Source organism: Symphalangus syndactylus, chromosome 23 (genome assembly GCF_028878055.3).
Source record: "Symphalangus syndactylus isolate Jambi chromosome 23, NHGRI_mSymSyn1-v2.1_pri, whole genome shotgun sequence".
Classification (NCBI taxonomy): domain Eukaryota; kingdom Metazoa; phylum Chordata; class Mammalia; order Primates; family Hylobatidae; genus Symphalangus; species Symphalangus syndactylus.
In genome coordinates, this window is record NC_072445.2 from 77128104 (window position 1) to 77154704 (window position 26601).

Sequence of the window (26601 nt, forward strand, 5' to 3'; positions counted from 1 at the left end):
TAGAAAATGCAAGTGGAGATTCGGAGCGCTAAGAGGGTAATAGTGGAAAAGGAATGTCTTCAAATATAAACTACACAGAATCATTCGGTGAAACTTCTTTCTGATCTGTGCATTCAGCTAACAGAGTTAAACCATACTTTTGATTGAGCAGTTCTGAACACTCTTTCTGTTGAAAATGCAACTGGACATTTGGAGCGCTAAGAGAGTATTAGTGGAAAAAGGAATATATTCAAATATAAACTACACAGAAGCATTCTGTGAAACTTCTTTCTGATCTGAGCATTCAGCTAACAGAGTTAAACCATACTTTTCATTGAGCAGTTTTGAAACACTCTGTCTGTAGAAAATGCAACTGGACATTCGTAGCGCTAAGTGGGTAATAGTGGAAAAAAGAATATGTTCAAATATAAACTACACAGAAGCATTGTATGAAACTTCTTTCTGTTCTGTGCATTCAACTAACAGAGTTGAACCTTACTTTTGATTGAGCCGTTCTGAAACACTCTTTCTGTAGAAACTGCAATTGGACATTCTGAGCGCTAAGAGGCCTATATTGGGAAAAAGAATGTCTACAAATAAAAACTACACAGAAGAATTGTGTGAAACTTCTTTCTGTTCTGTTTGTTCCACTAAAAGAGTTGAACCTTAGTTTTGATTGAGTCGTTCTGAAACACTCTTTCTGAAGAAAATGCAAGTGGAGATTCGGAGCGCTAAGAGGGTAATAGTGGAAAAAGGAATGTCTCCAAATATAAACTACACAGAATCATTCTGTGAAACTTATTTCTGATCCGTGCATTCAGCTAACAGAGTTTAAACATAATTTTGATTGAGCAGATCTGAACACTCTTTCTTTAGAAAATGCAACTGGACATTTGGAGCGCTAAGAGGGTAGTAGTGGAAAAAGGAATATATTCAAATATAAACTACACAGAAGCATTCTGTGAAACTTCTTTCTGATCTGAGCATTCAGCTAACAGAGTTAAACCATACTTTTGATTGAGCAGTATTGAAACACTCTGTCTGTAGAAAATGCAACTGGACATTCGTAGTGCTAAGTGGGTAATAGTGGAAAAAAGAATATGTTCAAATATAAACTACACAGAAGCATTGTATGAAACTTCTTTCTGTTCTGTGCATTCAACTAACAGAGTTGAACCTTACTTTTGATTGAGCCTTTCTGAAACACTCTTTCTGTAGAAACTGCAATTGGACATTCTGAGCGCTAAGAGGCCTCTATTGGGAAAAATAATATCTTCAAATAAAAACTACACGGAAGCATTGTGTGAAACTAATTTCTGATATGTTCATTAAGCTAACAGAGTTAAACCATACTTTTGATTTCGCAGTTCTGAACACTCTTTCTGTAGAAAATGCAAGTGGACATTCGGAGCGCTAAGAGGGTAATAGTGGAAAAAGGAATATATTCAAATATAAACTACACAGTAGCATTCTGTGAAAATTCTTTCTGTTCTGTGCATTCAACTAACAGAGTTGAACCTTACTTTTGATTGAGCCGTTCTGAAACACTCTTTCTGTAGAAACTGCAATTGGACATGCTAAGCGCTAAGAGGCCTACATTGGGAAAAAGAATATCTTCAAATAAAAACTACACAGATGCATTCTGTGAAACTTATTTCTGATCTATAAATTCAGTTAACAGAGATAAAACATATTTTTGATTGAGCAGTTATGAAACACTCTTTTTGTAGAAAATGCAAGTGGAGATTCGGAGCGCTAAGAGGGTAATAGTGGAAAAAGGAATGTCTTCAAATATAAACTACACAGAATCATTCGGTGAAACTTCTTTCTGATCTGTGCATTCAGCTAACAGAGTTAAACCATACTTTTGATTGAGCAGATCTGAACACTCTTTCTGTTGAAAATGCAACTGGACATTTGGAGCGCTAAGAGCGTAGTAGTGGAAAAAGGAATATATTCAAATATAAACTACACAGAAGCATTCTGTGAAACTTCTTTCTGATCTGAGCATACAGCTAACAGAGTTAAACCATACTTTTGATTGAGCAGTTTTGAAACACTCTGTCTGTAGAAATTGCAACTGGACATTCGTAGCGCTAAGTGGGTAATAGTGGAAAAGAGAATATGTTCAAATATAAACTACACAGAAGCATTGTATGAAGCTTCTTTCTGTTCTGTGCATTCAACTAACAGAGTTGAACCTTACTTTTGATTGAGCCTTTCTGAAACACTCTTTCTGTAGAAACTGCAATTGGACATTCTGAGCGCTAAGAGGCCTATATTGGGAAAAAGAATGTCTACAAATAAAAACTACACAGAAGAATTGTGTGAAACTTCTTTCTGTTCTGTTTGTTCAACTAAAAGAGTTGAACCTTAGTTTTGATTGAGCCGTTCTGAAACACTCTGTCTGTAGAAAATGCAAGTGGAGATTCGGAGCGCTAAAAGCGTAATAGTGGAAAAAGGAATGTCTCCAAATATAAACTACACAGAATCATTCTGTGAAACTTCTTTCTGATCTGTGCATTCAGCTAACAGAGTTAAACCATACTTTTGATTGAGCAGATCTGAACACTCTTTCTGTAGAAAATGCAACTGGACATTTGGAGCGCTAAGAGAGTAGTAGTGGAAAAAGGAATATATTCAAATATAAACTACACAGAAGCATTCTGTGAAACTTCTTTCTGATCTGAGCATTCAGCTAACAGAGTTAAACCATACTTTTGATTGAGCAGTTTTGAAACACTCTGTCTGTAGAAAATGCAACTGGACATTCGTAGCGCTAAGTGGGTAATAGTGGAAAAAAGAATATGTTCAAATATAAACTACACAGAAGCATTGTATGAAACTTCTTTCTGTTCTGTGCATTCAACTAACAGAGTTGAACCTTACTTTTGATTGAGCCTTTCTGAAACACTCTTTCTGTAGAAACTGCAATTGGACATTCTGAGCGCTAAGAGGCCTCTATTGGGAAAAATAATATCTTCAAATAAAAACTACACAGAAGCATTGTGTGAAACTTATTTCTGATATGTTCATTAAGCTAACAGAGTTAAACCATACTTTTGATTGCGCAGTTCTGAACACTCTTTCTGTAGAAATTGCAAGTGGACATTCGGAGCGCTAAGAGGGTAATAGTGGAAAAAGGAATATATTCAAATATAAACTACACAGTAGCATTCTGTGAAAATTCTTTCTGTTCTGTGCATTCAACTAACAGAGTTGAACCTTACTTTTGATCGAGCCGTTCTGAAACACTCTTTCTGTAGAAACTGCAATTGGACATGCTAAGCGCTAAGGGAACTACATTGGGAAAAAGAATATCTTCAAATAAAAACTACACAGATGCATTCTGTGAAACTTATTTCTGATCTGTAATTTCAGTTAACAGAGATAAAACATATTTTTGATTGAGCAGTTATGAAACACTCTTTTTGTAGAAAATGCAAGTGGAGATTCGGAGCGCTAAGAGGGTAATAGTGGAAAAAGGAATGTCTTCAAATATAAACTACACAGAATCATTCGGTGAAACTTCTTTCTGATCTGTGCATTCAGCTAACAGAGTTAAAACATACTTTTGATTGAGCAGATCTGAACACTCTTTCTGTAGAAAATGCAACTGGACATTTGGAGCGCTAAGAGCGTAGCAGTGGAAAAAGGAATATATTCAAATATAAACTACACAGAAGCATTCTGTGAAACTACTTTCTGATCTGAGCATTCAGCTAACAGAGTTAAACCATTCTTTTGATTGAGCAGTTTTGAAACACTCTGTCTGTAGAAAATGCAACTGGACATTCGTAGCGCTAAGTGGGTAATAGTGGAAAAAAGAATATGTTCAAATATAAACTACACAGAAGCATTGTATGAAACTTCTTTCTGTTCTGTGCATTCAACTAACAGAGTTGAACCTTACTTTTGATTGAGCCGTTCTGAAACACTCTTTCTGTAGAAACTGCAATTGGACATTCTGAGAGCTAAGAGGCCTATATTGGGATAAAGAATGTCTACAAATAAAAAGTACACAGAAGAATTGTGTGAAACTTCTTTCTGTTCTGTTTGTTCAACTAAAAGAGTTGAACCTTAGTTTTGATTGAGCCGTTCTGAAACACTCTTTATGTAGAAAATGCAAGTGGAGTTTCGGAGCGCTAAGAGGGTAATAGTGGAAAAAGGAATGTCTCCAAATATAAACTACACAGAATCATTCTGTGAAACTTCTTTCTGATCTGTGCATTCAGTTAACAGAGTGAAACCATACTTTTGATTGAGCAGATCTGAACACTCTTTCTGTAGAAAATGCAACTGGACATTTGGAGCGCTAAGAGAGTAGTAGTGGAAAAAGGAATATATTCAAATATAAACTACACAGAAGCATTCTGTGAAACTTCTTTCTGATCTGAGCATTCAGCTAACACAGTTAAACCATACTTTTGATTGAGCAGTTTTGAAATACTCTGTCTGTAGAAAATGCAACTGGACATTCGTAGCGCTAAGTGGGTAATAGTGGAAAAAAGAATATGTTCAAATATAAACTACACAGAAGCATTGTATGAAACTTCTTTCTGTTCTGTGCATTCAACTAACAGAGTTGAACCTTACTTTTGATTGAGCCGTTCTGAAACACTCTTTCTGTAGAAACTGCAATTGGACATTCTGAGCGCTAAGAGGCCTCTATTGGGAAAAAGAATGTCTACAAATAAAAACTACACAGAAGAATTGTGTGAAACTTCTTTCTGTTCTGTTTGTTCCACTAAAAGAGTTGAACCTTAGTTTTGATTGAGTCGTTCTGAAACACTCTTTCTGAAGAAAATGCAAGTGGAGTTTCGGAGCGCTAAGAGGGTAATAGTGGAAAAAGGAATGTCTCCAAATATAAACTACACAGAATCATTCTGTGAAACTTCTTTCTGATCCGTGCATTCAGCTAACAGAGTTTAAACATAATTTTGATTGAGCAGATCTGAACACTCTTTCTGTAGAAAATGCAACTGGACATTTGGAGCGCTAAGAGGGTAGTAGTGGAAAAAGGAATATATTCAAATATAAACTACACAGAAGCATTCTGTGAAACTTCTTTCTGATCTGAGCATTCAGCTAACAGAGTTAAAACATACTTTTGATTGAGCAGTTTTGAAACACTCTGTCTGTAGAAAATGCAACTGGACATTCGTAGCGCTAAGTGGGTAATAGTGGAAAAAAGAATATGTTCAAATATAAACTACACAGAAGCATTGTATGAAACTTCTTTCTGTTCTGTGCATTCAACTAACAGAGTTGAACCTTACTTTTGATTGAGCCTTTCTGAAACACTCTTTCTGTAGAAACTGCAATTTTACATTCTGAGCGCTAAGAGACCTCTATTGGGAAAAATAATAACTTCAAATAAAAACTACACAGAAGCATTGTGTGAAACTAATTTCTGATATGTTCATTAAGCTAACAGAGTTAAACCATACTTTTGATTGCGCAGTTCTGAACACTCTTTCTGTTGAAAATGCAAGTGGACATTCGGAGCGCTAAGAGGGTAATAGTGGAAAAAGGAATATATTCAAATATAAACTACACAGTAGCATTCTGTGAAAATTCTTTCTGTTCTGTGCATTCAACTAACAGAGTTGAACCTTACTTTTGATTGAGCCGTTCTGAAACACTCTTTCTGTAGAAACTGCAATTGGACATGCTAAGCGCTAAGAGGCCTACATTGGGAAAAAGAATATCTTCAAATAAAAACTACACAGATGCATTCTGTGAAACTTATTTCTGATCTATAAATTCAGTTAACAGAGATAAAACATATTTTTGATTGAGCAGTTATGAAACACTCTTTTTGTAGAAAATGCAAGTGGAGATTCGGAGCGCTAAGAGGGTAATAGTGGAAAAAGGAATGTCTTCAAATATAAACTACACAGAATCATTCGGTGAAACTTCTTTCTGATCTGTGCATTCAGCTAACAGAGTTAAACCATACTTTTGATTGAGCAGATCTGAACACTCTTTCTGTTGAAAATGCAACTGGACATTTGGAGCGCTAAGAGCGTAGTAGTGGAAAAAGGAATATATTCAAATATAAACTACACAGAAGCATTCTGTGAAACTTCTTTCTGATCTGAGCATACAGCTAACAGAGTTAAACCATACTTTTGATTGAGCAGTTTTGAAACACTCTGTCTGTAGAAAATGCAACTGGACATTCGTAGCGCTAAGTGGGTAATAGTGGAAAAGAGAATATGTTCAAATATAAACTACACAGAAGCATTGTATGAAACTTCTTTCTGTTCTGTGCATTCAACTAACAGAGTTGAACCTTACTTTTGATTCAGCCGTTCTGAAACACTCTTTCTGTAGAAACTGCAATTGGACATTCTGAGCGCTAAGAGGCCTATATTGGGAAAAAGAATGTCTACAAATAAAAACTACACAGAAGAATTGTGTGAAACTTCTTTCTGTTCTGTTTGTTCCACTAAAAGAGTTGAACCTTAGTTTTGATTGAGCCGTTCTGAAACACTCTGTCTGTAGAAAATGCAAGTGGAGATTCGGAGCGCTAAAAGCGTAATAGTGGAAAAAGGAATGTCTCCAAATATAAACTACACAGAATCATTCTGTGAAACTTCTTTCTGATCTGTGCATTCAGCTAACAGAGTTAAACCATACTTTTGATTGAGCAGATCTGAACACTCTTTCTGTAGAAAATGCAACTGGACATTTGGAGCGCTAAGAGAGTAGTAGTGGAAAAAGGAATATATTCAAATATAAACTACACAGAAGCATTCTGTGAAACTTCTTTCTGATCTGAGCATTCAGCTAACAGAGTTAAACCATACTTTTGATTGAGCAGTTTTGAAACACTCTGTCTGTAGAAAATGCAACTGGACATTCGTAGCGCTAAGTGGGTAATAGTGGAAAAAAGAATATGTTCAAATATAAACTACACAGAAGCATTGTATGAAACTTCTTTCTGTTCTGTGCATTCAACTAACAGAGTTGAACCTTACTTTTGATTGAGCCTTTCTGAAACACTCTTTCTGTAGAAACTGCAATTGGACATTCTGAGCGCTAAGAGGCCTCTATTGGGAAAAATAATATCTTCAAATAAAAACTACACAGAAGCATTGTGTGAAACTTATTTCTGATATGTTCATTAAGCTAACAGAGTTAAACCATACTTTTGATTGCGCAGTTCTGAACACTCTTTCTGTAGAAATTGCAAGTGGACATTCGGAGCGCTAAGAGGGTAATAGTGGAAAAAGGAATATATTCAAATATAAACTACACAGTAGCATTCTGTGAAAATTCTTTCTGTTCTGTGCATTCAACTAACAGAGTTGAACCCTACTTTTGATCGAGCCGTTCTGAAACACTCTTTCTGTAGAAACTGCAATTGGACATGCTAAGCGCTAAGGGGCCTACATTGGGAAAAAGAATATCTTCAAATAAAAACTACACAGATGCATTCTGTGAAACTTATTTCTGATCTGTAATTTCAGTTAACAGAGATAAAACATATTTTTGATTGAGCAGTTATGAAACACTCTTTTTGTAGAAAATGCAAGTGGAGATTCGGAGCGCTAAGAGGGTAATAGTGGAAAAAGTAATGTCTTCAAATATAAACTACACAGAATCATTCGGTGAAACTTCTTTCTGATCTGTGCATTCAGCTAACAGAGTTAAACCATACTTTTGATTGAGCAGATCTGAACACTCTTTCTGTTGAAAATGCAACTGGACCTTTGGAGCGCTAAGAGCGTAGTAGTGGAAAAAGGAATATATTCAAATATAAACTACACAGAAGCATTCTGTGAAACTTCTTTCTGATCTGAGCATACAGCTAACAGAGTTAAACCATACTTTTGATTGAGCAGTTTTGAAACACTCTGTCTGTAGAAAATGCAACTGGACATTCGTAGCGCTAAGTGGGTAATAGTGGAAAAGAGAATATGTTCAAATATAAACTACACAGAAGCATTGTATGAAACTTCTTTCTGTTCTGTGCATTCAACTAACAGAGTTGAACCTTACTTTTGATTGAGCCTTTCTGAAACACTCTTTCTGTAGAAACTGCAATTGGACATTCTGAGCGCTAAGAGGCCTATATTGGGAAAAAGAATGTCTACAAATAAAAACTACACAGAAGAATTGTGTGAAACTTCTTTCTGTTCTGTTTGTTCAACTAAAAGAGTTGAACCTTAGTTTTGATTGAGCCGTTCTGAAACACTCTTTCTGTAGAAAATGCAAGTGGAGATTCGGAGCGCTAAGAGGGTAATAGTGGAAAAAGGATTGTCTCCAAATATAAACTACACAGAATCCTTCTGTGAAACTTCTTTCTGATCTGTGCATTCAGCTAACAGAGTTAAACCATACTTTTGATTGAGCAGATCTGAACACTCTTTCTGTAGAATATGCAACTGGACATTTGGAGCGCTAAGAGAGTAGTAGTGGAAAAAGGAATATATTCAAATATAAACTACACAGAAGCATTCTGTGAAACTTCTTTCTGATCTGAGCATTCAGCTAACAGAGTTAAACCATACTTTTGATTGAGCAGTTTTGAAACACTCTGTCTGTAGAAAATGCAACTGGACATTCGTAGCGCTAAGTGGGTAATAGTGGAAAAAAGAATATGTTCAAATATAAACTACACAGAAGCATTGTATGAAACTTCTTTCTGTTCTGTGCATTCAACTAACAGAGTTGAACCTTAGTTTTGATTGAGCCTTTCTGAAACACTCTTTCTGTAGAAACTGCAATTGGACATTCTGAGCGCTAAGAGGCCTCTATTGGGAAAAATAATATCTTCAAATAAAAACTACACAGAAGCATTGTGTGAAACTTATTTCTGATATGTTCATTAAGCTAACAGAGTTAAACCATACTTTTGATTGCGCAGTTCTGAACACTCTTTCTGTAGAAATTGCAAGTGGACATTCGGAGCGCTAAGAGGGTAATAGTGGAAAAAGGAATATATTCAAATATAAACTACACAGTAGCATTCTGTGAAAATTCTTTCTGTTCTGTGCATTCAACTAACAGAGTTGAACCTTACTTTTGATCGAGCCGTTCTGAAACACTCTTTCTGTAGAAACTGCAATTGGACATGCTAAGCGCTAAGGGGCCTACATTGGGAAAAAGAATATCTTCAAATAAAAACTACACAGATGCATTCTGTGAAACTTATTTCTGATCTGTAATTTCAGTTAACAGAGATAAAACATATTTTTGATTGAGCAGTTATGAAACACTCTTTTTGTAGAAAATGCAAGTGGAGATTCGGAGCGCTAAGAGGGTAATAGTGGAAAAAGGAATGTCTTCAAATATAAACTACACAGAATCATTCGGTGAAACTTCTTTCTGATCTGTGCATTCAGCTAACAGAGTTAAAACATACTTTTGATTGAGCAGATCTGAACACTCTTTCTGTAGAAAATGCAACTGGACATTTGGAGCGCTAAGAGCGTAGCAGTGGAAAAAGGAATATATTCAAATATAAACTACACAGAAGCATTCTGTGAAACTACTTTCTGATCTGAGCATTCAGCTAACAGAATTAAACCATACTTTTGATTGAGCAGTTTTGAAACACTCTGTCTGTAGAAAATGCAACTGGACATTCGTAGCGCTAAGTGGGTAATAGTGGAAAAAAGAATATGTTCAAATATAAACTACACAGAAGCATTGTATGAAACTTCTTTCTGTTCTGTGCATTCAACTAACAGAGTTGAACCTTACTTTTGATTGAGCCGTTCTGAAACACTCTTTCTGTAGAAACTGCAATTGGACATTCTGAGAGCTAAGAGGCCTATATTGGGAAAAAGAATGTCTACAAATAAAAACTACACAGAAGAATTGTGTGAAACTTCTTTCTGTTCTGTTTGTTCAACTAAAAGAGTTGAACTTTAGTTTTGATTGAGCCGTTCTGAAACACTCTTTATGTAGAAAATGCAAGTGGAGTTTCGGAGCGCTAAGAGGGTAATAGTGGAAAAAGGAATGTCTCCAAATATAAACTACACAGAATCATTCTGTGAAACTTCTTTCTGATCTGTGCATTCAGCTAACAGAGTTAAAACATACTTTTGATTGAGCAGATCTGAACACTCTTTCTGTAGAAAATGCAACTGGACATTTGGAGCGCTAAGAGCGTAGCAGTGGAAAAAGGAATATATTCAAATATAAACTACACAGAAGCATTCTGTGAAACTACTTTCTGATCTGAGCATTCAGCTAACAGATTTAAACCATACTTTTGATTGAGCAGTTTTGAAACACTCTGTCTGTAGAAAATGCAACTGGACATTCGTAGCGCTAAGTGGGTAATAGTGGAAAAAAGAATATGTTCAAATATAAACTACACAGGAGCATTGTATGAAACTTCTTTCTGTTCTGTGCATTCAACTAACAGAGTTGAACCTTACTTTTGATTGAGCCGTTCTGAAACACTCTTTCTGTAGAAACTGCAATTGGACATTCTGAGAGCTAAGAGGCCTATATTGGGAAAAAGAATGTCTACAAATAAAAACTACACAGAAGAATTGTGTGAAACTTCTTTCTGTTCTGTTTGTTCAACTAAAAGAGTTCAACCTTAGTTTTGATTGAGCCGTTCTGAAACACTCTTTCTGTAGAAAATGCAAGTGGAGATTCGGAGCGCTAAGAGTGTAATAGTGGAAAAAGGAATGTCTCTAAATATAAACTACACAGAATCATTCTGTGAAACTTCATTCTGATCTGTGCATTCAGCTAACAGAGTTAAACCTTACTTTTGATTGAGCAGATCTGAACACTCTTTCTGTAGAAAATGCAACTGGACATTTGGAGCGCTAAGAGAGTAGTAGTGGAAAAAGGAATATATTTAAATATAAACTACACAGAAGCATTCTGTGAAACTTCTTTCTGATCTGAGCATTCAGCTAACAGAGTTAAACCATACTTTTGATTGAGCAGTTTTGAAACACTCTGTCTGTAGAAAATGCAACTGGACATTCATAGCGCTAAGTGGGTAATAGTGGAAAAAAGAATATGTTCAAATACAAACTACACACAAGCATTGTATGAAACTTCTTTCTGTTCTGTGCATTCAACTAGCAGAGTTGAACCTTACTTTTGATTGAGCCTTTCTGAAACACTCTTTCTGTAGAAACTGCAATTGGACATTCTGAGCGCTAAGAGGCCTCTATTGGGAAAAATAATATCTTCAAATAAAAACTACACAGAAGCATTGTGTGAAACTTATTTCTGATATGTTCATTAAGCTAACAGAATTAAACCATACTTTTGATTGCGCAGTTCTGAACACTCTTTCTCTAGAAAATGCCAGTGGACATTCGGAGCGCTAAGAGGGTAATAGTGGAAAAAGGAATATATTCAAATATAAACTACACAGTAGCATTCTGTGAAAATTCTTTCTGTTCTGTGCATTCAACTAACAGAGTTGTACCTTACTTTTGATTGAGCCGTTCTGAAACACTCTTTCTGTAGAAACTGCAATTGGACATGCTAAGCGCTAAGAGGCCTACATTGGGAAAAAGAATATCTTCAAATAAAAACTACACAGATGCATTCTGTGAAACTTATTTCTGATCTATAAATTCAGTTAACAGAGATAAAACATATTTTTGATTGAGCAGTTATGAAACACTCTTTTTGTAGAAAATGCAAGTGGAGATTCGGAGCGCTAAGAGGGTAATAGTGGAAAAAGGAATGTCTTCAAATATAAACTACACAGAATCATTCGGTGAAACTTCTTTCTGATCTGTGCATTCAGCTAACAGAGTTAAACCATACTTTTGATTGAGCAGATCTGAACACTCTTTCTGTTGAAAATGAAACTGGACCTTTGGAGCGCTAAGAGCGTAGTAGTGGAAAAAGGAATATATTCAAATATAAACTACACAGAAGCATTCTGTGAAACTTCTTTCTGATCTGAGCATACAGCTAACAGAGTTAAACCACACATTTGATTGAGCAGTTTTGAAACACTCTGTCTGTAGAAAATGCAACTGGACATTCGTAGCGCTAAGTGGGTAATAGTGGAAAAGAGAATATGTTCAAATATAAACTACACAGAAGCATTGTATGAAACTTCTTTCTGTTCTGTGCATTCAACTAACAGAGTTGAACCTTACTTTTGATTGAGCCGTTCTGAAACACTCTTTCTGTAGAAACTGCAATTGGACATTCTGAGCGCTAAGAGGCCTATATTGGGAAAAAGAATGTCTACAAATAAAAACTACACAGAAGAATTGTGTGAAACTTCTTTCTGTTCTGTTTGTTCAACTAAAAGAGTTGAACCTTAGTTTTGATTGAGCCGTTCTGAAACACTCTTTCTGTAGAAAATGCAAGTGGAGATTCGGAGCGCTAAGAGGGTAATAGTGGAAAAAGGAATGTCTAGAAATATAAACTACACAGAATCATTCTGTGAAACTTCTTTCTGATCTGTGCATTCAGCTAAAAGAGTTAAACCATACTTTTGATTGAGCAGATCTGAACACTCTTTCTGTAGAAAATGCAGCTGGACATTTGGAGCGCTAAGAGAGTAGTAGTGGAAAAAGGAATATATTCAAATATAAACTACACAGAAGCATTCTGTGAAACTTCTTTCTGATCTGAGCATTCAGCTAACAGAGTTAAACCATACTTTTGATTGAGCAGTTTTGAAACACTCTGTCTGTAGAAAATGCAACTGGACATTTGTAGCGCTAAGTGGGTAATAGTGGAAAAAAGAATATGTTCAAATATAAACTACACAGAAGCATTGTATGAAACTTCTTTCTGTTCTGTGCATTCAACTAACAGAGTTGAACCTTACTTTTGATTGAGCCTTTCTGAAACACTCTTTCTGTAGAAACTGCAATTGGACATTCTGAGCGCTAAGAGGCCTATATTGGGAAAAAGAATGTCTACAAATAAAAACTACACAGAAGAATTGTGTGAAACTTCTTTCTGTTCTGTTTGTTCAACTAAAAGAGTTGAACCTTAGTTTTGATTGAGCCGTTCTGAAACACTCTTTCTGTAGAAAATGCAAGTGGAGATTCGGAGCGCTAAGAGGGTAATAGTGGAAAAAGGAATGTCTCCAAATATAAACTACACAGAATCATTATGTGAAACTTCTTTCTGATCTGTGCATTCAGCTAACAGAGTTAAACCATACTTTTGATTGAGCAGATCTGAACACTCTTTCTGTAGAAAATGCAACTGGACATTTGGAGCGCTAAGAGAGTAGTAGTGGAAAAAGGAATATATTCAAATATAAACTACACAGAAGCATTCTGTGAAACTTCTTTCTGATCTGAGCATTCAGCTAACAGAGTTAAACCATACTTTGATTGAGCAGTTTTGAAACACTCTGTCTGTAGAAAATGCAACTGGACATTCGTAGCGCTAAGTGGGTAATAGTGGAAAAAAGAATATGTTCAAATATAAACTACACAGAAGCATTGTATGAAACTTCTTTCTGTTCTGTGCATTCAACTAACAGAGTTGAACCTTACTTTTGATTGAGCCTTTCTGAAACACTCTTTCTGTAGAAACTGCAATTGGACATTCTGAGCGCTAAGAGGCCTCTATTGGGAAAAATAATATCTTCAAATAAAAACTACACAGAAGCATTGTGTGAAACTTATTTCTGATATGTTCATTAAGCTAACAGAGTTAAACCATACTTTTGATTGCGCAGTTCTGAACACTCTTTCTGTAGAAATTGCAAGTGGACATTCGGAGCGCTAAGAGGGTAATAGTGGAAAAAGGAATATATTCAAATATAAACTACACAGTAGCATTCTGTGAAAATTCTTCCTGTTCTGTGCATTCAACTAACAGAGTTGAACCTTACTTTTGATTGAGCCGTTCTGAAACACTCTTTCTGTAGAAACTGCAATTGGACATGCTAAGCGCTAAGGGGCCTACATTGGGAAAAAGAATATCTTCAAATAAAAACTACACAGATGCATTCTGTGAAACTTATTTCTGATCTGTAATTTCAGTTAACAGAGATAAAACATATTTTTGATTGAGCAGTTATGAAACACTCTTTTTGTAGAAAATGCAAGTGGAGATTCCGAGCGCTAAGAGGGTAATAGTGGAAAAAGGAATGTCTTCAAATATAAACTACACAGAATCATTCGGTGAAACTTCTTTCTGATCTGTGCATTCAGCTAACAAATTTAAAACATACTTTTGATTGAGCAGATCTGAACACTCTTTCTGTAGAAAATGCAAGTGGACATTTGGAGCGCTAAGAGCGTAGTAGTGGAAAAAGGAATATATTCAAATATAAACTACACAGAAGCATTCTGTGAAACTACTTTCTGATCTGAGCATTCAGCTAACAGAGTTAAACCATACTTTTGATTGAGCAGTTTTGAAACACTCTGTCTGTAGAAAATGCAACTGGACATTCGTAGCGCTAAGTGGGTAATAGTGGAAAAGAGAATATGTTCAAATATAAACTACACAGAAGCATTGTATGAAACTTATTTCTGTTCTGTGCATTCAACTAACAGAGTTGAACCTTACTTTTGATTGAGCCGTTCTGAAACACTCTTTCTGTAGAAACTGCAATTGGACATTCTGAGCGCTAAGAGGCCTATATTGGGAAAAAGAATGTCTACAAATAAAAACTACACAGAAGAATTGTGTGAAACTTCTTTCTGTTCTGTTTGTTCAACTAAAAGAGTTGAACCTTAGTTTTGATAGAGCCGTTCTGAAACACTCTTTCTGTAGAAAATGCAAGTGGAGATTCGGAGCGCTAAGAGGGTAATAGTGGAAAAAGGAATGTCTCCAAATATAAACTACACAGAATCATTCTGTGAAACTTCTTTCTGATCTGTGCATTCAGCTAACAGAGTTAAACCATACTTTTGATTGAGCAGATCTGAACACTCTTTCTGTAGAAAATGCAACTGTACATTTGGAGCGCTAAGAGAGTAGTAGTGGAAAAAGGAATATATTCAAATATAAACTACACAGAAGCATTCTGTGAAACTTCTTTCTGATCTGAGCATTCAGCTAACAGAGTTAAACCATACTTTTGATTGAGCAGTTTTGAAACACTCTGTCTGTAAAAAATGCAACTGGACATTCGTAGCGCTAAGTGGGTAATAGTGGAAAAAAGAATATGTTCAAATATAAACTACACAGAAGCATTGTATGAAACTTCTTTCTGTTCTGTGCATTCAACTAACAGAGTTGAACCTTACTTTTGATTGAGCCTTTCTGAAACTCTCTTTCTGTAGAAACTGCAATTGGACATTCTGAGCGCTAAGAGGCCTATATTGGGAAAAAGAATGTCTACAAATAAAAACTACACAGAAGAATTGTGTGAAACTTCTTTCTGTTCTGTTTGTTCAACTAAAAGAGTTGAACCTTAGTTTTGATTGAGCCGTTCTGAAACACTCTTTCTGTAGAAAATGGAAGTGGAGATTCGGAGCGCTAAGAGGGTAATAGTGGAAAAAGGAATGTCTCCAAATATAAACTACACAGAATCATTCTGTGAAACTTCTTTCTGATCTGTGCATTCAGCTAACAGAGTTAAACCATACTTTTGATTGAGCAGATCTGAACACTCTTTCTGTAGAAAATGCAACTGGACATTTGGAGCGCTAAGAGAGTAGTAATGGAAAAAGGAATATATTCAAATATAAACTACACAGAAGCATTCTGTGAAACTTCTTTCTGATCTGAGCATTCAGCTAACAGAGTTAAACCATACTTTTGATTGAGCAGTTTTGAAACACTCTGTCTGTAGAAAATGCAACTGGACATTCGTAGCGCTAAGTGGGTAATAGTGGAAAAAAGAATATGTTCAAATATAAACTACACAGAAGCATTGTATGAAACTTCTTTTGTTCTGTGCATTCAACTAACAGAGTTGAACCTTACTTTTGATTGAGCCTTTCTGAAACACTCTTTCTGTAGAAACTGCAATTGGACATTCTGAGCGCTAAGAGGCCTCTATTGGGAAAAATAATATCTTCAAATAAAAACTACACAGAAGCATTGTGTGAAACATATTTCTGATATGTTCATTAAGCTAACAGAATTAAACCATACTTTTGATTGCGCAGTTCTGAACACTCTTTCTGTAGAAAATGCAAGTGGACAGTCGGACCGCTAAGAGGGTAATAGTGGAAAAAGGAATATATTCAAATATAAACTACACAGTAGCATTCTGTGAAAATTCTTTCTGTTCTCTGCATTCAACTAACAGAGTTGTACCTTACTTTTGATTGAGCCGTTCTGAAACACTCTTTCTGTAGAAACTGCAATTGGACATGCTAAGCGCTAAGAGGCCTACATTGGGAAAAAGAATATCTTCAAATAAAAACTACACAGATGCATTCTGTGAAACTCATTTCTGATCTATAAATTCAGTTAACAGAGATAAAACATATTTTTGATTGAGCAGTTATGAAACACTCTTTTTGTAGAAAATGCAAGTGGAGATTCGGAGCGCTAAGAGGGTAATAGTGGAAAAAGGAATGTCTTCAAATATAAACTACACAGAATCATTCGGTGAAACTTCTTTCTGATCTGTGCATTCAGCTAACAGAGTTAAACCATACTTTTGATTGAGCAGATCTGAACACTCTTTCTGTTGAAAATGCAACTGGACCTTTGGAGCGCTAAGAGCGTAGTAGTGGAAAAAGGAATATATTCAAATATAAACTACACAGAAGCATTCTGTGAAACTTCTTTCTGATCTGAGCATACAGCTAACAGAGTTAAACCATACTTTTGATTGAGCAGTTTTGAAACACTCTGTCTGTAGAAAATGCAACTGGACATTCGTAGCGCTAAGTGGGTATTAGTGGAAAAGAGAATATGTTCAAATATAAACTACACAGAAGCATTGTATGAAACTTCTTTCTGTTCTGTGCATTCAACTAACAGAGTTGAACCTTACTTTTGATTGAGCCGTTCTGAAACACTCTTTCTGTAGAAACTGCAATTGTACATTCTGAGCGCTAAGAGGCCTATATTGGGAAAAAGAATGTCTACAAATAAAAACTACACAGAAGAATTGTGTGAAACTTCTTTCTCTTCCGTTTGTTCAACTAAAAGAGTTGAACCTTAGTTTTGATTGAGCCGTTCTGAAACACTCTTTCTGTAGAAAATGCAAGTGGAGATTCGGAGCGCTAAGAGGGTAATAGTGGAAAAAGGAATGTCTCCAAATATAAACTACACAGAATCATTCTGTGAAACTTCTTTCTGATCTGTGCATTCAGCTAACAGAGTTAAACCATACTTTTGATTGAGCAGATCTGAACACTCTTTCTGTAGAAAATGCAACTGGACATTTGGAGCGCTAAGAGAGTAGTAGTGGAAAAAGGAATATATTCAAATATAAACTACACAGAAGCATTCTGTGAAACTTCTTTCTGATCTGAGCATTCAGCTAACAGAGTTAAACCATACTTTTGATTGAGCAGTTTTGAAACACTCTGTCTGTAGAAAATGCAACTGGACATTCGTAGCGCTAAGTGGGTAATAGTGGAAAAAAGAATATGTTCAAATATAAACTACACAGAAGCATTGTATGAAACTTATTTCTGTTCTGTGCATTCAACTAACAGAGTTGAACCTTACTTTTGATTGAGCCTTTCTGAAACACTCTTTCTGTAGAAACTGCAATTGGACATTCTGAGCGCTAAGAGGACTATATTGGGAAAAAGAATGTCTACAAATAAAAACTACACAGAAGAATTGTGTGAAACTTCTTTCTGTTCTGTTTGTTCAACTAAAAGAGTTGAACCTTAGTTTTGATTGAGCCGTTCTGAAACACTCTTTCTGTAGAAAATGCAAGTGGATATTCGGAGCGCTAAGAGGGTAATAGTGGAAAAAGGAATGTCTCCAAATATAAACTACACAGAATCATTGTGTGAAACTTCTTTCTGATCTGTGCATTCAGCTAACAGAGTTAAACCATACTTTTGATTGAGCAGATCTGAACACTCTTTCTGTAGAAAATGCAACTGGACATTTGGAGCGCTAAGAGAGTAGTAGTGGAAAAAGGAATATATTCAAATATAAACTACACAGAAGCATTCTGTGAAACTTCTTTCTGATCTGAGCATTCAGCTAACAGAGTTAATCCATACTTTTGATTGAGCAGTTTTGAAACACTCTGTCTGTAGAAAATGCAACTGGACATTCGTAGCGCTAAGTGGGTAATTGTGGAAAAAAGAATATGTTCAAATATAAACTACACAGAAGCAGTGTATGAAACTTCTTTCTGTTCTGTGCATTCAACTAACAGAGTTGAACCTTATTTTGATTGAGCCTTTCTGAAACACTCTTTCTGTAGAAACTGCAATTGGACATTCTGAGCGCTAAGAGGCCTATATTGGGAAAAATAATATCTTCAAATAAAAACTACACAGAAGCATTGTGTGAAACTTATTTCTGATATGTTCATTAAGCTAACAGAGTTAAACCACACTTTTGATTGCGCAGTTCTGAACACTCTTTCTGTAGAAAATGCAAGTGGACATTCGGAGCGCTAAGAGGGTAATAGTGGAAAAAGGAATATATTCAAATATAAACTACACCGTAGCATTCTGTGAAAATTCTTTCTGTTCTGTGCATTCAACTAACAGAGTTGAACCTTACTTTTGATTGAGCCGTTCTGAAACACTCTTTCTGTAGAAAATTCAAGTGGAGATTCGGAGCGCTAAGGTTTTAATAGTGGAAAAAGGAATGTCTCCATATATAAACTACACAGAATCATTCTGTGAAACTTCTTTCTGATCTGTGCATTCAGCTAACAGAATTAAACCATACTTTTGATTGAGCAGATCTGAACACTCTTTCTGTAGAAAATGCAACTGGACATTTGGAGCGCTAAGAGAGTAGTAGAGGAAAAAGGAATGTATTCAAATATAAACTACACAGAAGCATTCTGTGAAACTTCTTTCTGATCTGAGCATTCAGCTAACAGAGTTAAACCATACTTTTGATTGAGCAGTTTTGAAACACTCTGTCTGTAGAAAATGCAACTGGACATTCGTAGCGCTAAGTGGGTAATAGTGGAAAAAAGAATATGTTCAAATATAAACTACACAGAAGCATTGTATGAAACTTCTTTCTGTTCTGTGCATTCAACTAACAGAGTTGAACCTTACATTTGATTGAGCCTTTCTGAAACACTCTTTCTGTAGAAACTGCAATTGGACATTCTGAGCGCTAAGAGGCCTCTATTGGGAAAAATAATATCTTCAAATAAAAACTACACAGAAGCATTGTGTGAAACTTATTTCTGATATGTTCATTAAGCTAACAGAGTTAAACCATACTTTTGATTGCGCAGTTCTGAACACTCTTTCTGTAGAAAATGCAAGTGGACATTCGGAGCGCTAAGAGGGTAATAGTGGAAACAGGAATATATTAAAATATAAACTACACAGTAGCATTCTGTGAAAATTCTTTCTGTTCTGTGCATTCAACTAACAGAGTTGAACCTTACTTTTGATTGAGCCGTTCTGAAACACTCTTTCTGTAGAAACTGCACTTGGACATGCTAAGCGCTAAGAGGCCTACATTGGGAAAAAGAATATCTTCAAATAAAAACTACACAGATGCATTCTGTGGAACTTATTTCTGATCTGTAAATTCATTTAACAGAGATAAAACATATTTTTGATTGAGCAGTTATGAAACACTCTTTTTGTAGAAAATGCAAGTGGAGATTCGGAGCGCTAAGAGGGTAATAGAGGAAAAAGGAATGTCTTCAAATATAAACTACACAGAATCATTCGGTGAAACTTCTTTCTGATCTGTGCATTCAGCTAACAGAGTTAAACCATACTTTTGATTGAGCAGATCTGAACACTCTTTCTGTAGAAAATGCAACTGGACATTTGGAGCGCTAAGAGCGTAGTAGTGGAAAAAGGAATATATTCAAATATAAACTACACAGAAGCATTCTGTGAAACTTCTTTCTGATCTGAGCATTCAGCTAACAGATTTAAACCATACTTTTGATTCAGCAGTTTTGAAACACTCTGTCTGTAGAAAATGCAACTGGACATTCGTAGCGCTAAGTGGGTAATAGTGGAAAAAAGTATATGTTCAAATATAAACTACACAGAAGCATTTTATGAAACTACTTTCTGTTCTGTGCATTCAACTAACAGAGTTGAACCTTACTTTTGATTGAGCCTTTCTGAAACACTCTTTCTGTAGAAACTGCAATTGGACATTCTGAGCGCTAAGAGGCCTATATTGGGAAAAAGAATGTCTACAAATAAAAACTACACAGAAGAATTGTGTGAAACTTCTTTCTGTTCTGTTTGTTCAACTAAAAGAGTTGAACCTTAGTTTTGATTGAGCCGTTCTGAAACACTCTTTCTGTAGAAAATGCAAGTGGAGATTCGGAGCGCTAAGAGGGTAATAGTGGAAATAGTAATGTCTTCAAATATAAACTAAACAGAATCATTCGGTGAAACTTCTTTCAGATCTGTGCATTCAGCTAACAGAGTTAAACCATACTTTTGATTGAGCAGATCTGAACACTCTTTCTGTTGAAAATGCAACTGGACATTTGGAGCGCTAAGAGCGTAGTAGTGGAAAAAGGAATATATTCAAATATAAACTACACAGAAGCATTCTGTGAAACTTCTTTCTGATCTGAGCATTCAGCTAACAGAGTTAAACCATACTTTTGATTGAGCAGTTTTGAAACACTCTGTCTGTAGAAAATGCAACTGGACATTCGTAGCGCTAAGTGGGTAATAGTGGAAAAAAGAATATGTTCAAATATAAACTACACAGAAGCATTGTATGAAACTTCTTTCTGTTCTGTGCATTCAACTAACAGAGTTGAACCTTACTTTTGATTGAGCCTTTCTGAAACACTCTTTCTGTAGAAACTGCAATTGGACATTCTGAGCGCTAAGAGGCCTATATTGGGAAAAATAATATCTTCAAATAAAAACTACACAGAAGCATTGTGTGAAACTTATTTCTGATATGTTCATTAAGCTAACAGAGTTAAACCATACTTTTGATTGCGCAGTTCTGAACACTCTTTCTGTAGAAAATGCAAGTGGACATTCGGAGCGCTAAGAGGGTAATAGTGGAAAAAGGAATATATTCAAATATAAACTACACCGTAGCATTCTGTGAAAATTCTTTCTGTTCTGTGCATTCAACTAACAGAGTTGAACCTTACTTTTGATTGAGCCGTTCTGAAACACTCTTTCTGTAGAAACTGCAATTGGACATGCTAAGCGCTAAGAGGCCTACATTGGGAAAAAGAATATCTTCAAATAAAAACTACACAGATGCATTCTGTGAATCTTATTTCTGATCTGTAAATTCAGTTAACAGAGATAAAACATATTTTTGATTGAGCAGTTATGAAACACTCTTTTTGTAGAAAATGCAAGTGGAGATTCGGAGCGCTAAGAGGGTAATAGTGGAAAAAGGAATGTCTTCAAATATAAACTACACAGAATCATTCGGTGAAACTTCTTTCTGATCTGTGCATTCAGCTAACAGAGTTAAACCATACTTTTGATTGAGCAGATCTGAACACTCTTTCTGTTGAAAATGCAACTGGACACTTGGAGCGCTAAGAGCGTAGTAGTGGAAAAAGGAATATATTCAAATATAAACTACACAGAAGCATTCTGTGAAACTTCTTTCTGATCTGAGCATTCAGCTAACAGAGTTAAACCATACTTTTGATTGAGCAGTTTTGAAACACTCTGTCTGTAGAAAATGCAACTGGACATTCGTAGCGCTAAGTGGGTAATAGTGGAAAAAAGAATATGTTCAAATATAAACTACACAGAAGCATTGTATGAAACTTCTTTCTGTTCTGTGCATTCAACTAACAGAGTTGAACCTTACTTTTGATTGAGCCGTTCTGAAACACTCTTTCTTTAGAAAATGCAAGTGGAGATTCGGAGCGCTAAGAGGGTAATAGTGGAAAAAGGAATGTCTCCAAATATAAACTACACAGAATCATTCTGTGAAACTTCTTTCTGATCTGTGCATTCAGCTAACAGAGTTAAACCATACTTTTGATTGAGCAGATCTGAACACTCTTTCTGTAGAAAATGCAACTGGACATTTGGAGCGCTAAGAGAGTAGTAGTGGAAAAAGGAATATATTCAAATATAAACTACACAGAAGCATTCTGTGAAACTTCTTTCTGATCTGAGCATTCAGCTAACAGAGTTAAACCATACTTTTGATTGAGCAGTTTTGAAACACTCTGTCTGTAGAAAATGCAACTGGACATTCGTAGGGCTAAGTGGGTAATAGTGGAAAAAAGAATATGTTCAAATATAAACTACACAGAAGCAGTGTATGAAACTTCTTTCTGTTCTGTGCATTCAACTAACAGAGTTGAACCTTACTTTTGATTGAGCCTTTCTGAAACACTCTTTCTGTAGAAACTGCAATTGGACATTCTGAGCGCTAAGAGGCCTATATTGGGAAAAATAATATCTTCAAATAAAAACTACACAGAAGCATTGTGTGAAACTTATTTCTGATATGTTCATTAAGCTAACAGAGTTAAACCATACTTTTGATTGCGCAGTTCTGAACACTCTTTCTGTAGAAAATGCAAGTGGACATTCGGAGCGCTAAGAGGGTAATAGTGGAAAAAGGAATATATTCAAATATAAACTACACAGTAGCATTCTGTGAAAATTCTTTCTGTTCTGTGCATTCAACTAACAGAGTTGAACCTTACTTTTGATTGAGCCGTTCTGAAACACTCTTTCTGTAGAAACTGCAATTGGACATGCTAAGCGCTAAGAGGCCTACATTGGGAAAAAGAATATCTTCAAATAAAAACTACACTGATGCATTCTGTGAAACTTATTTCTGATCTGTAATTTCAGTTAACAGAGATAAAACATATTTTTGATTGAGCAGTTATGAAACACTCTTTCTGTAGAAAATGCAAGTGGAGATTCGGAGCGCTAAGAGGGTAATAGTGGAAAAAGGAATGTCTCCAAATATAAACTACACAGAATCATTCTGTGAAACTTCTTTCTGATCTGTGCATTCAGCTAACAGAGTTAAACCATACTTTTGATTGAGCAGATCTGAACACTCTTTCTGTAGAAAATGCAACTGGACATTTGGAGCGCTAAGAGAGTAGTAGTGGAAAAAGGAATATATTCAAATATAAACTACACAGAAGCATTCTGTGAAACTTCTTTCTGATCTGAGCATTCAGCTAACAGAGTTAAACCATACTTTTGATTGAGCAGTTTTGAAACACTCTGTCTGTAGAAAATGCAACTGGACATTCGTAGCGCTAAGTGGGTAATTGTGGAAAAAAGAATATGTTCAAATATAAACTACACAGAAGCAGTGTATGAAACTTCTTTCTGTTCTGTGCATTCAACTAACAGAGTTGAACCTTACTTTTGATTGAGCCTTTCTGAAACACTCTTTCTGTAGAAACTGCAATTGGACATTCTGAGCGCTAAGAGGCCTATATTGGGAAAAATAATATCTTCAAATAAAAACTACACAGAAGCATTGTGTGAAACTTATTTCTGATATGTTCATTAAGCTAACAGAGTTAAACCATACTTTTGATTGCGCAGTTCTGAACACTCTTTCTGTAGAAAATGCAAGTGGACATTCGGAGCGCTAAGAGGGTAATAGTGGAAAAAGGAATATATTCAAATATAAACTACACAGTAGCATTCTGTGAAAATTCTTTCTGTTCTGTGCATTCAACTAACAGAGTTGAACCTTACTTTTGATTGAGCCGTTCTTAAACACTCTTTCTGTAGAAACTGCAATTGGACATGCTAAGCGCTAAGAGGCCTACATTGGGAAAAAGAATATCTTCAAATAAAAACTACACACATGCATTCTGTGAAACTTATTTCTGATCTGTAAATTAGGTTAACAGAGATAAAACATATTTTTGATTGAGCAGTTATGAAACACTCTTTTTGTAGAAAATGCAAGTGGAGATTCGGAGCGCTAAGAGGGTAATAGTGGAAAAAGGAATGTCTTCAAATATAAACTACACAGAATCATTTGGTGAAACTTATTTCTGATCTGTGCATTCAGCTAACAGAGTTAAACCATACATTTGATTGAGCAGATCTGAACACTCTTTCTGTTGAAAATGCAACTGGACCTTTGGAGCGCTAAGAGCGTAGTAGTGGAAAAAGGAATATATTCAAATATAAACTACACAGAAGCATTCTGTGAAACTTCTTTCTGATCTGAGCATTCAGCTAACAGAGTTAAACCATACTTTTGATTGAGCAGTTTTGAAACACTCTGTCTGTAGAAAATGCAACTGGACATTCGTAGCGCTAAGTGGGTAATAGTGGAAAAAAAATATGTTCAAATATAAACTACACAGAAGCATTGTATGAAACTTCTTTCTGTTCTGTGCATTCAACTAATAGAGTTGAACCTTACTTTTGATTGAGCCGTTCTGAAACACTCTTTCTGTAGAAACTGCAATTGGACATTCTGAGCGCTAAGAGGCCTATATTGGGAAAAAGAATGTCTACAAATAAAAACTACACAGAAGAATTGTGTGAAAGTTCTTTCTGTTCTGTTTGTTCAACTAAAAGGGTTGAACCTTAGTTTTGATTGAGCCGTTCTGAAACACTCTTTCTGTAGAAAATTCAAGTGGAGATTCGGAGCGCTAAGGGTTTAATAGTGGAAAAAGGAATGTCTCCATATATAAACTACACAGAATCATTCTGTGAAACTTCTTTCTGATCTGTGCATTCAGCTAACAGAATTAAACCATACTTTTGATTGAGCAGATCTGAACACTCTTTCTGTAGAAAATGCAACTGGACATTTGGAGCGCTAAGAGAGTAGTAGAGGGAAAAGGAATATATTCAAATATAAACTACACAGAAGCACTCTGTGAAACTTCTTTCTGATCTGAGCATTCAGCTAACAGAGTTAAACCATACTTTTGATTGAGCAGTTTTGAAACACTCTGTCTGTAGAAAATGCAACTGGACATTCGTAGCGCTAAGTGGGTAATAGTGGAAAAAAGAATATGTTCAAATATAAACTACACAGAAGCATTGTATGAAACTTCTTTCTGTTCTGTGCATTCAACTAACAGAGTTGAACCTTACATTTGATTGAGCCTTTCTGAAACACTCTTTCTGTAGAAACTGCAATTGGACATTCTGAGCGCTAAGAGGCCTCTATTGGGAAAAATAATATCTTCAAATAAAAACTACACAGAAGCATTGTGTGAAACTTATTTCTGATATGTTCATTAAGCTAACAGAGTTAAACCATACTTTTGATTGCGCAGTTCTGAACACTCTTTCTGTAGAAAATGCAAGTGGACATTCGGAGCGCTAAGAGGGTAATAGTGGAAAGAGGAATATATTAAAATATAAACTACACAGTAGCATTCTGTGAAAATTCTTTCTGTTCTGTGCATTCAACTAACAGAGTTGAACCTTACTTTTGATTGAGCCGTTCTGAAACACTCTTTCTGTAGAAACTGCACTTGGACATGCTAAGCGCTAAGAGGCCTACATTGGGAAAAAGAATATCTTCAAATAAAAACTACACAGATGCATTCTGTGGAACTTATTTCTGATCTGTAAATTCATTTAACAGAGATAAAACATATTTTTGATTGAGCAGTTATGAAACACTCTTTTTGTAGAAAATGCAAGTGGAGATTCGGAGCGCTAAGAGGGTAATAGAGGAAAAAGTAATGTCTTCAAATATAAACTACACAGAATCATTCGGTGAAACTTCTTTCTGATCTGTGCATTCAGCTAACAGAGTTAAACCATACTTTTGATTGAGCAGATCTGAACACTCTTTCTGTAGAAAATGCAACTGGACATTTGGAGCGCTAAGAGCGTAGTAGTGGAAAAAGGAATATATTCAAATATAAACTACACAGAAGCATTCTGTGAAACTTCTTTCTGATCTGAGCATTCAGCTAACAGATTTAAACCATACTTTTGATTGAGCAGTTTTGAAACACTCTGTCTGTAGAAAATGCAACTGGACATTCGTAGGGCTAAGTGGGTAATAGTGGAAAAAAGAATATGTTCAAATATAAACTACACAGAAGCATTGTATGAAACTACTTTCTGTTCTGTGCATTCAACTAACAGAGTTGAACCTTACTTTTGATTGAGCCGTTCTGAAACACTCTTTCTGTAGAAACTGCAATTGGACATTCTGAGCGCTAAGAGGCCTATATTGGGAAAAAGAATGTCTACAAATAAAAACTACACAGAAGAATTGTGTGAAACTTCTTTCTGTTCTGTTTGTTCAACTAAAAGAGTTGAACCTTAGTTTTGATTGAGCCGTTCTGAAACACTCTTTCTGTAGAAAATGCAAGTGGAGATTCGGAGCGCTAAGAGGGTAATACTGGAAATAGTAATGTCTTCAAATATAAACTACACAGAATCATTCGGTGAAACTTCTTTCAGATCTGTACATTCAGCTAACAGAGTTAAACCATACTTTTGATTGAGCAGATCTGAACACTCTTTCTGTTGAAAATGCAACTGGACATTTGGAGCGCTAAGAGCGTAGTAGTGGAAAAAGGAATATATTCAAATATAAACTACACAGAAGCATTCTGTGAAACTTCTTTCTGATCTGAGCATTCAGCTAACAGAGTTAAACCATACTTTTGATTGA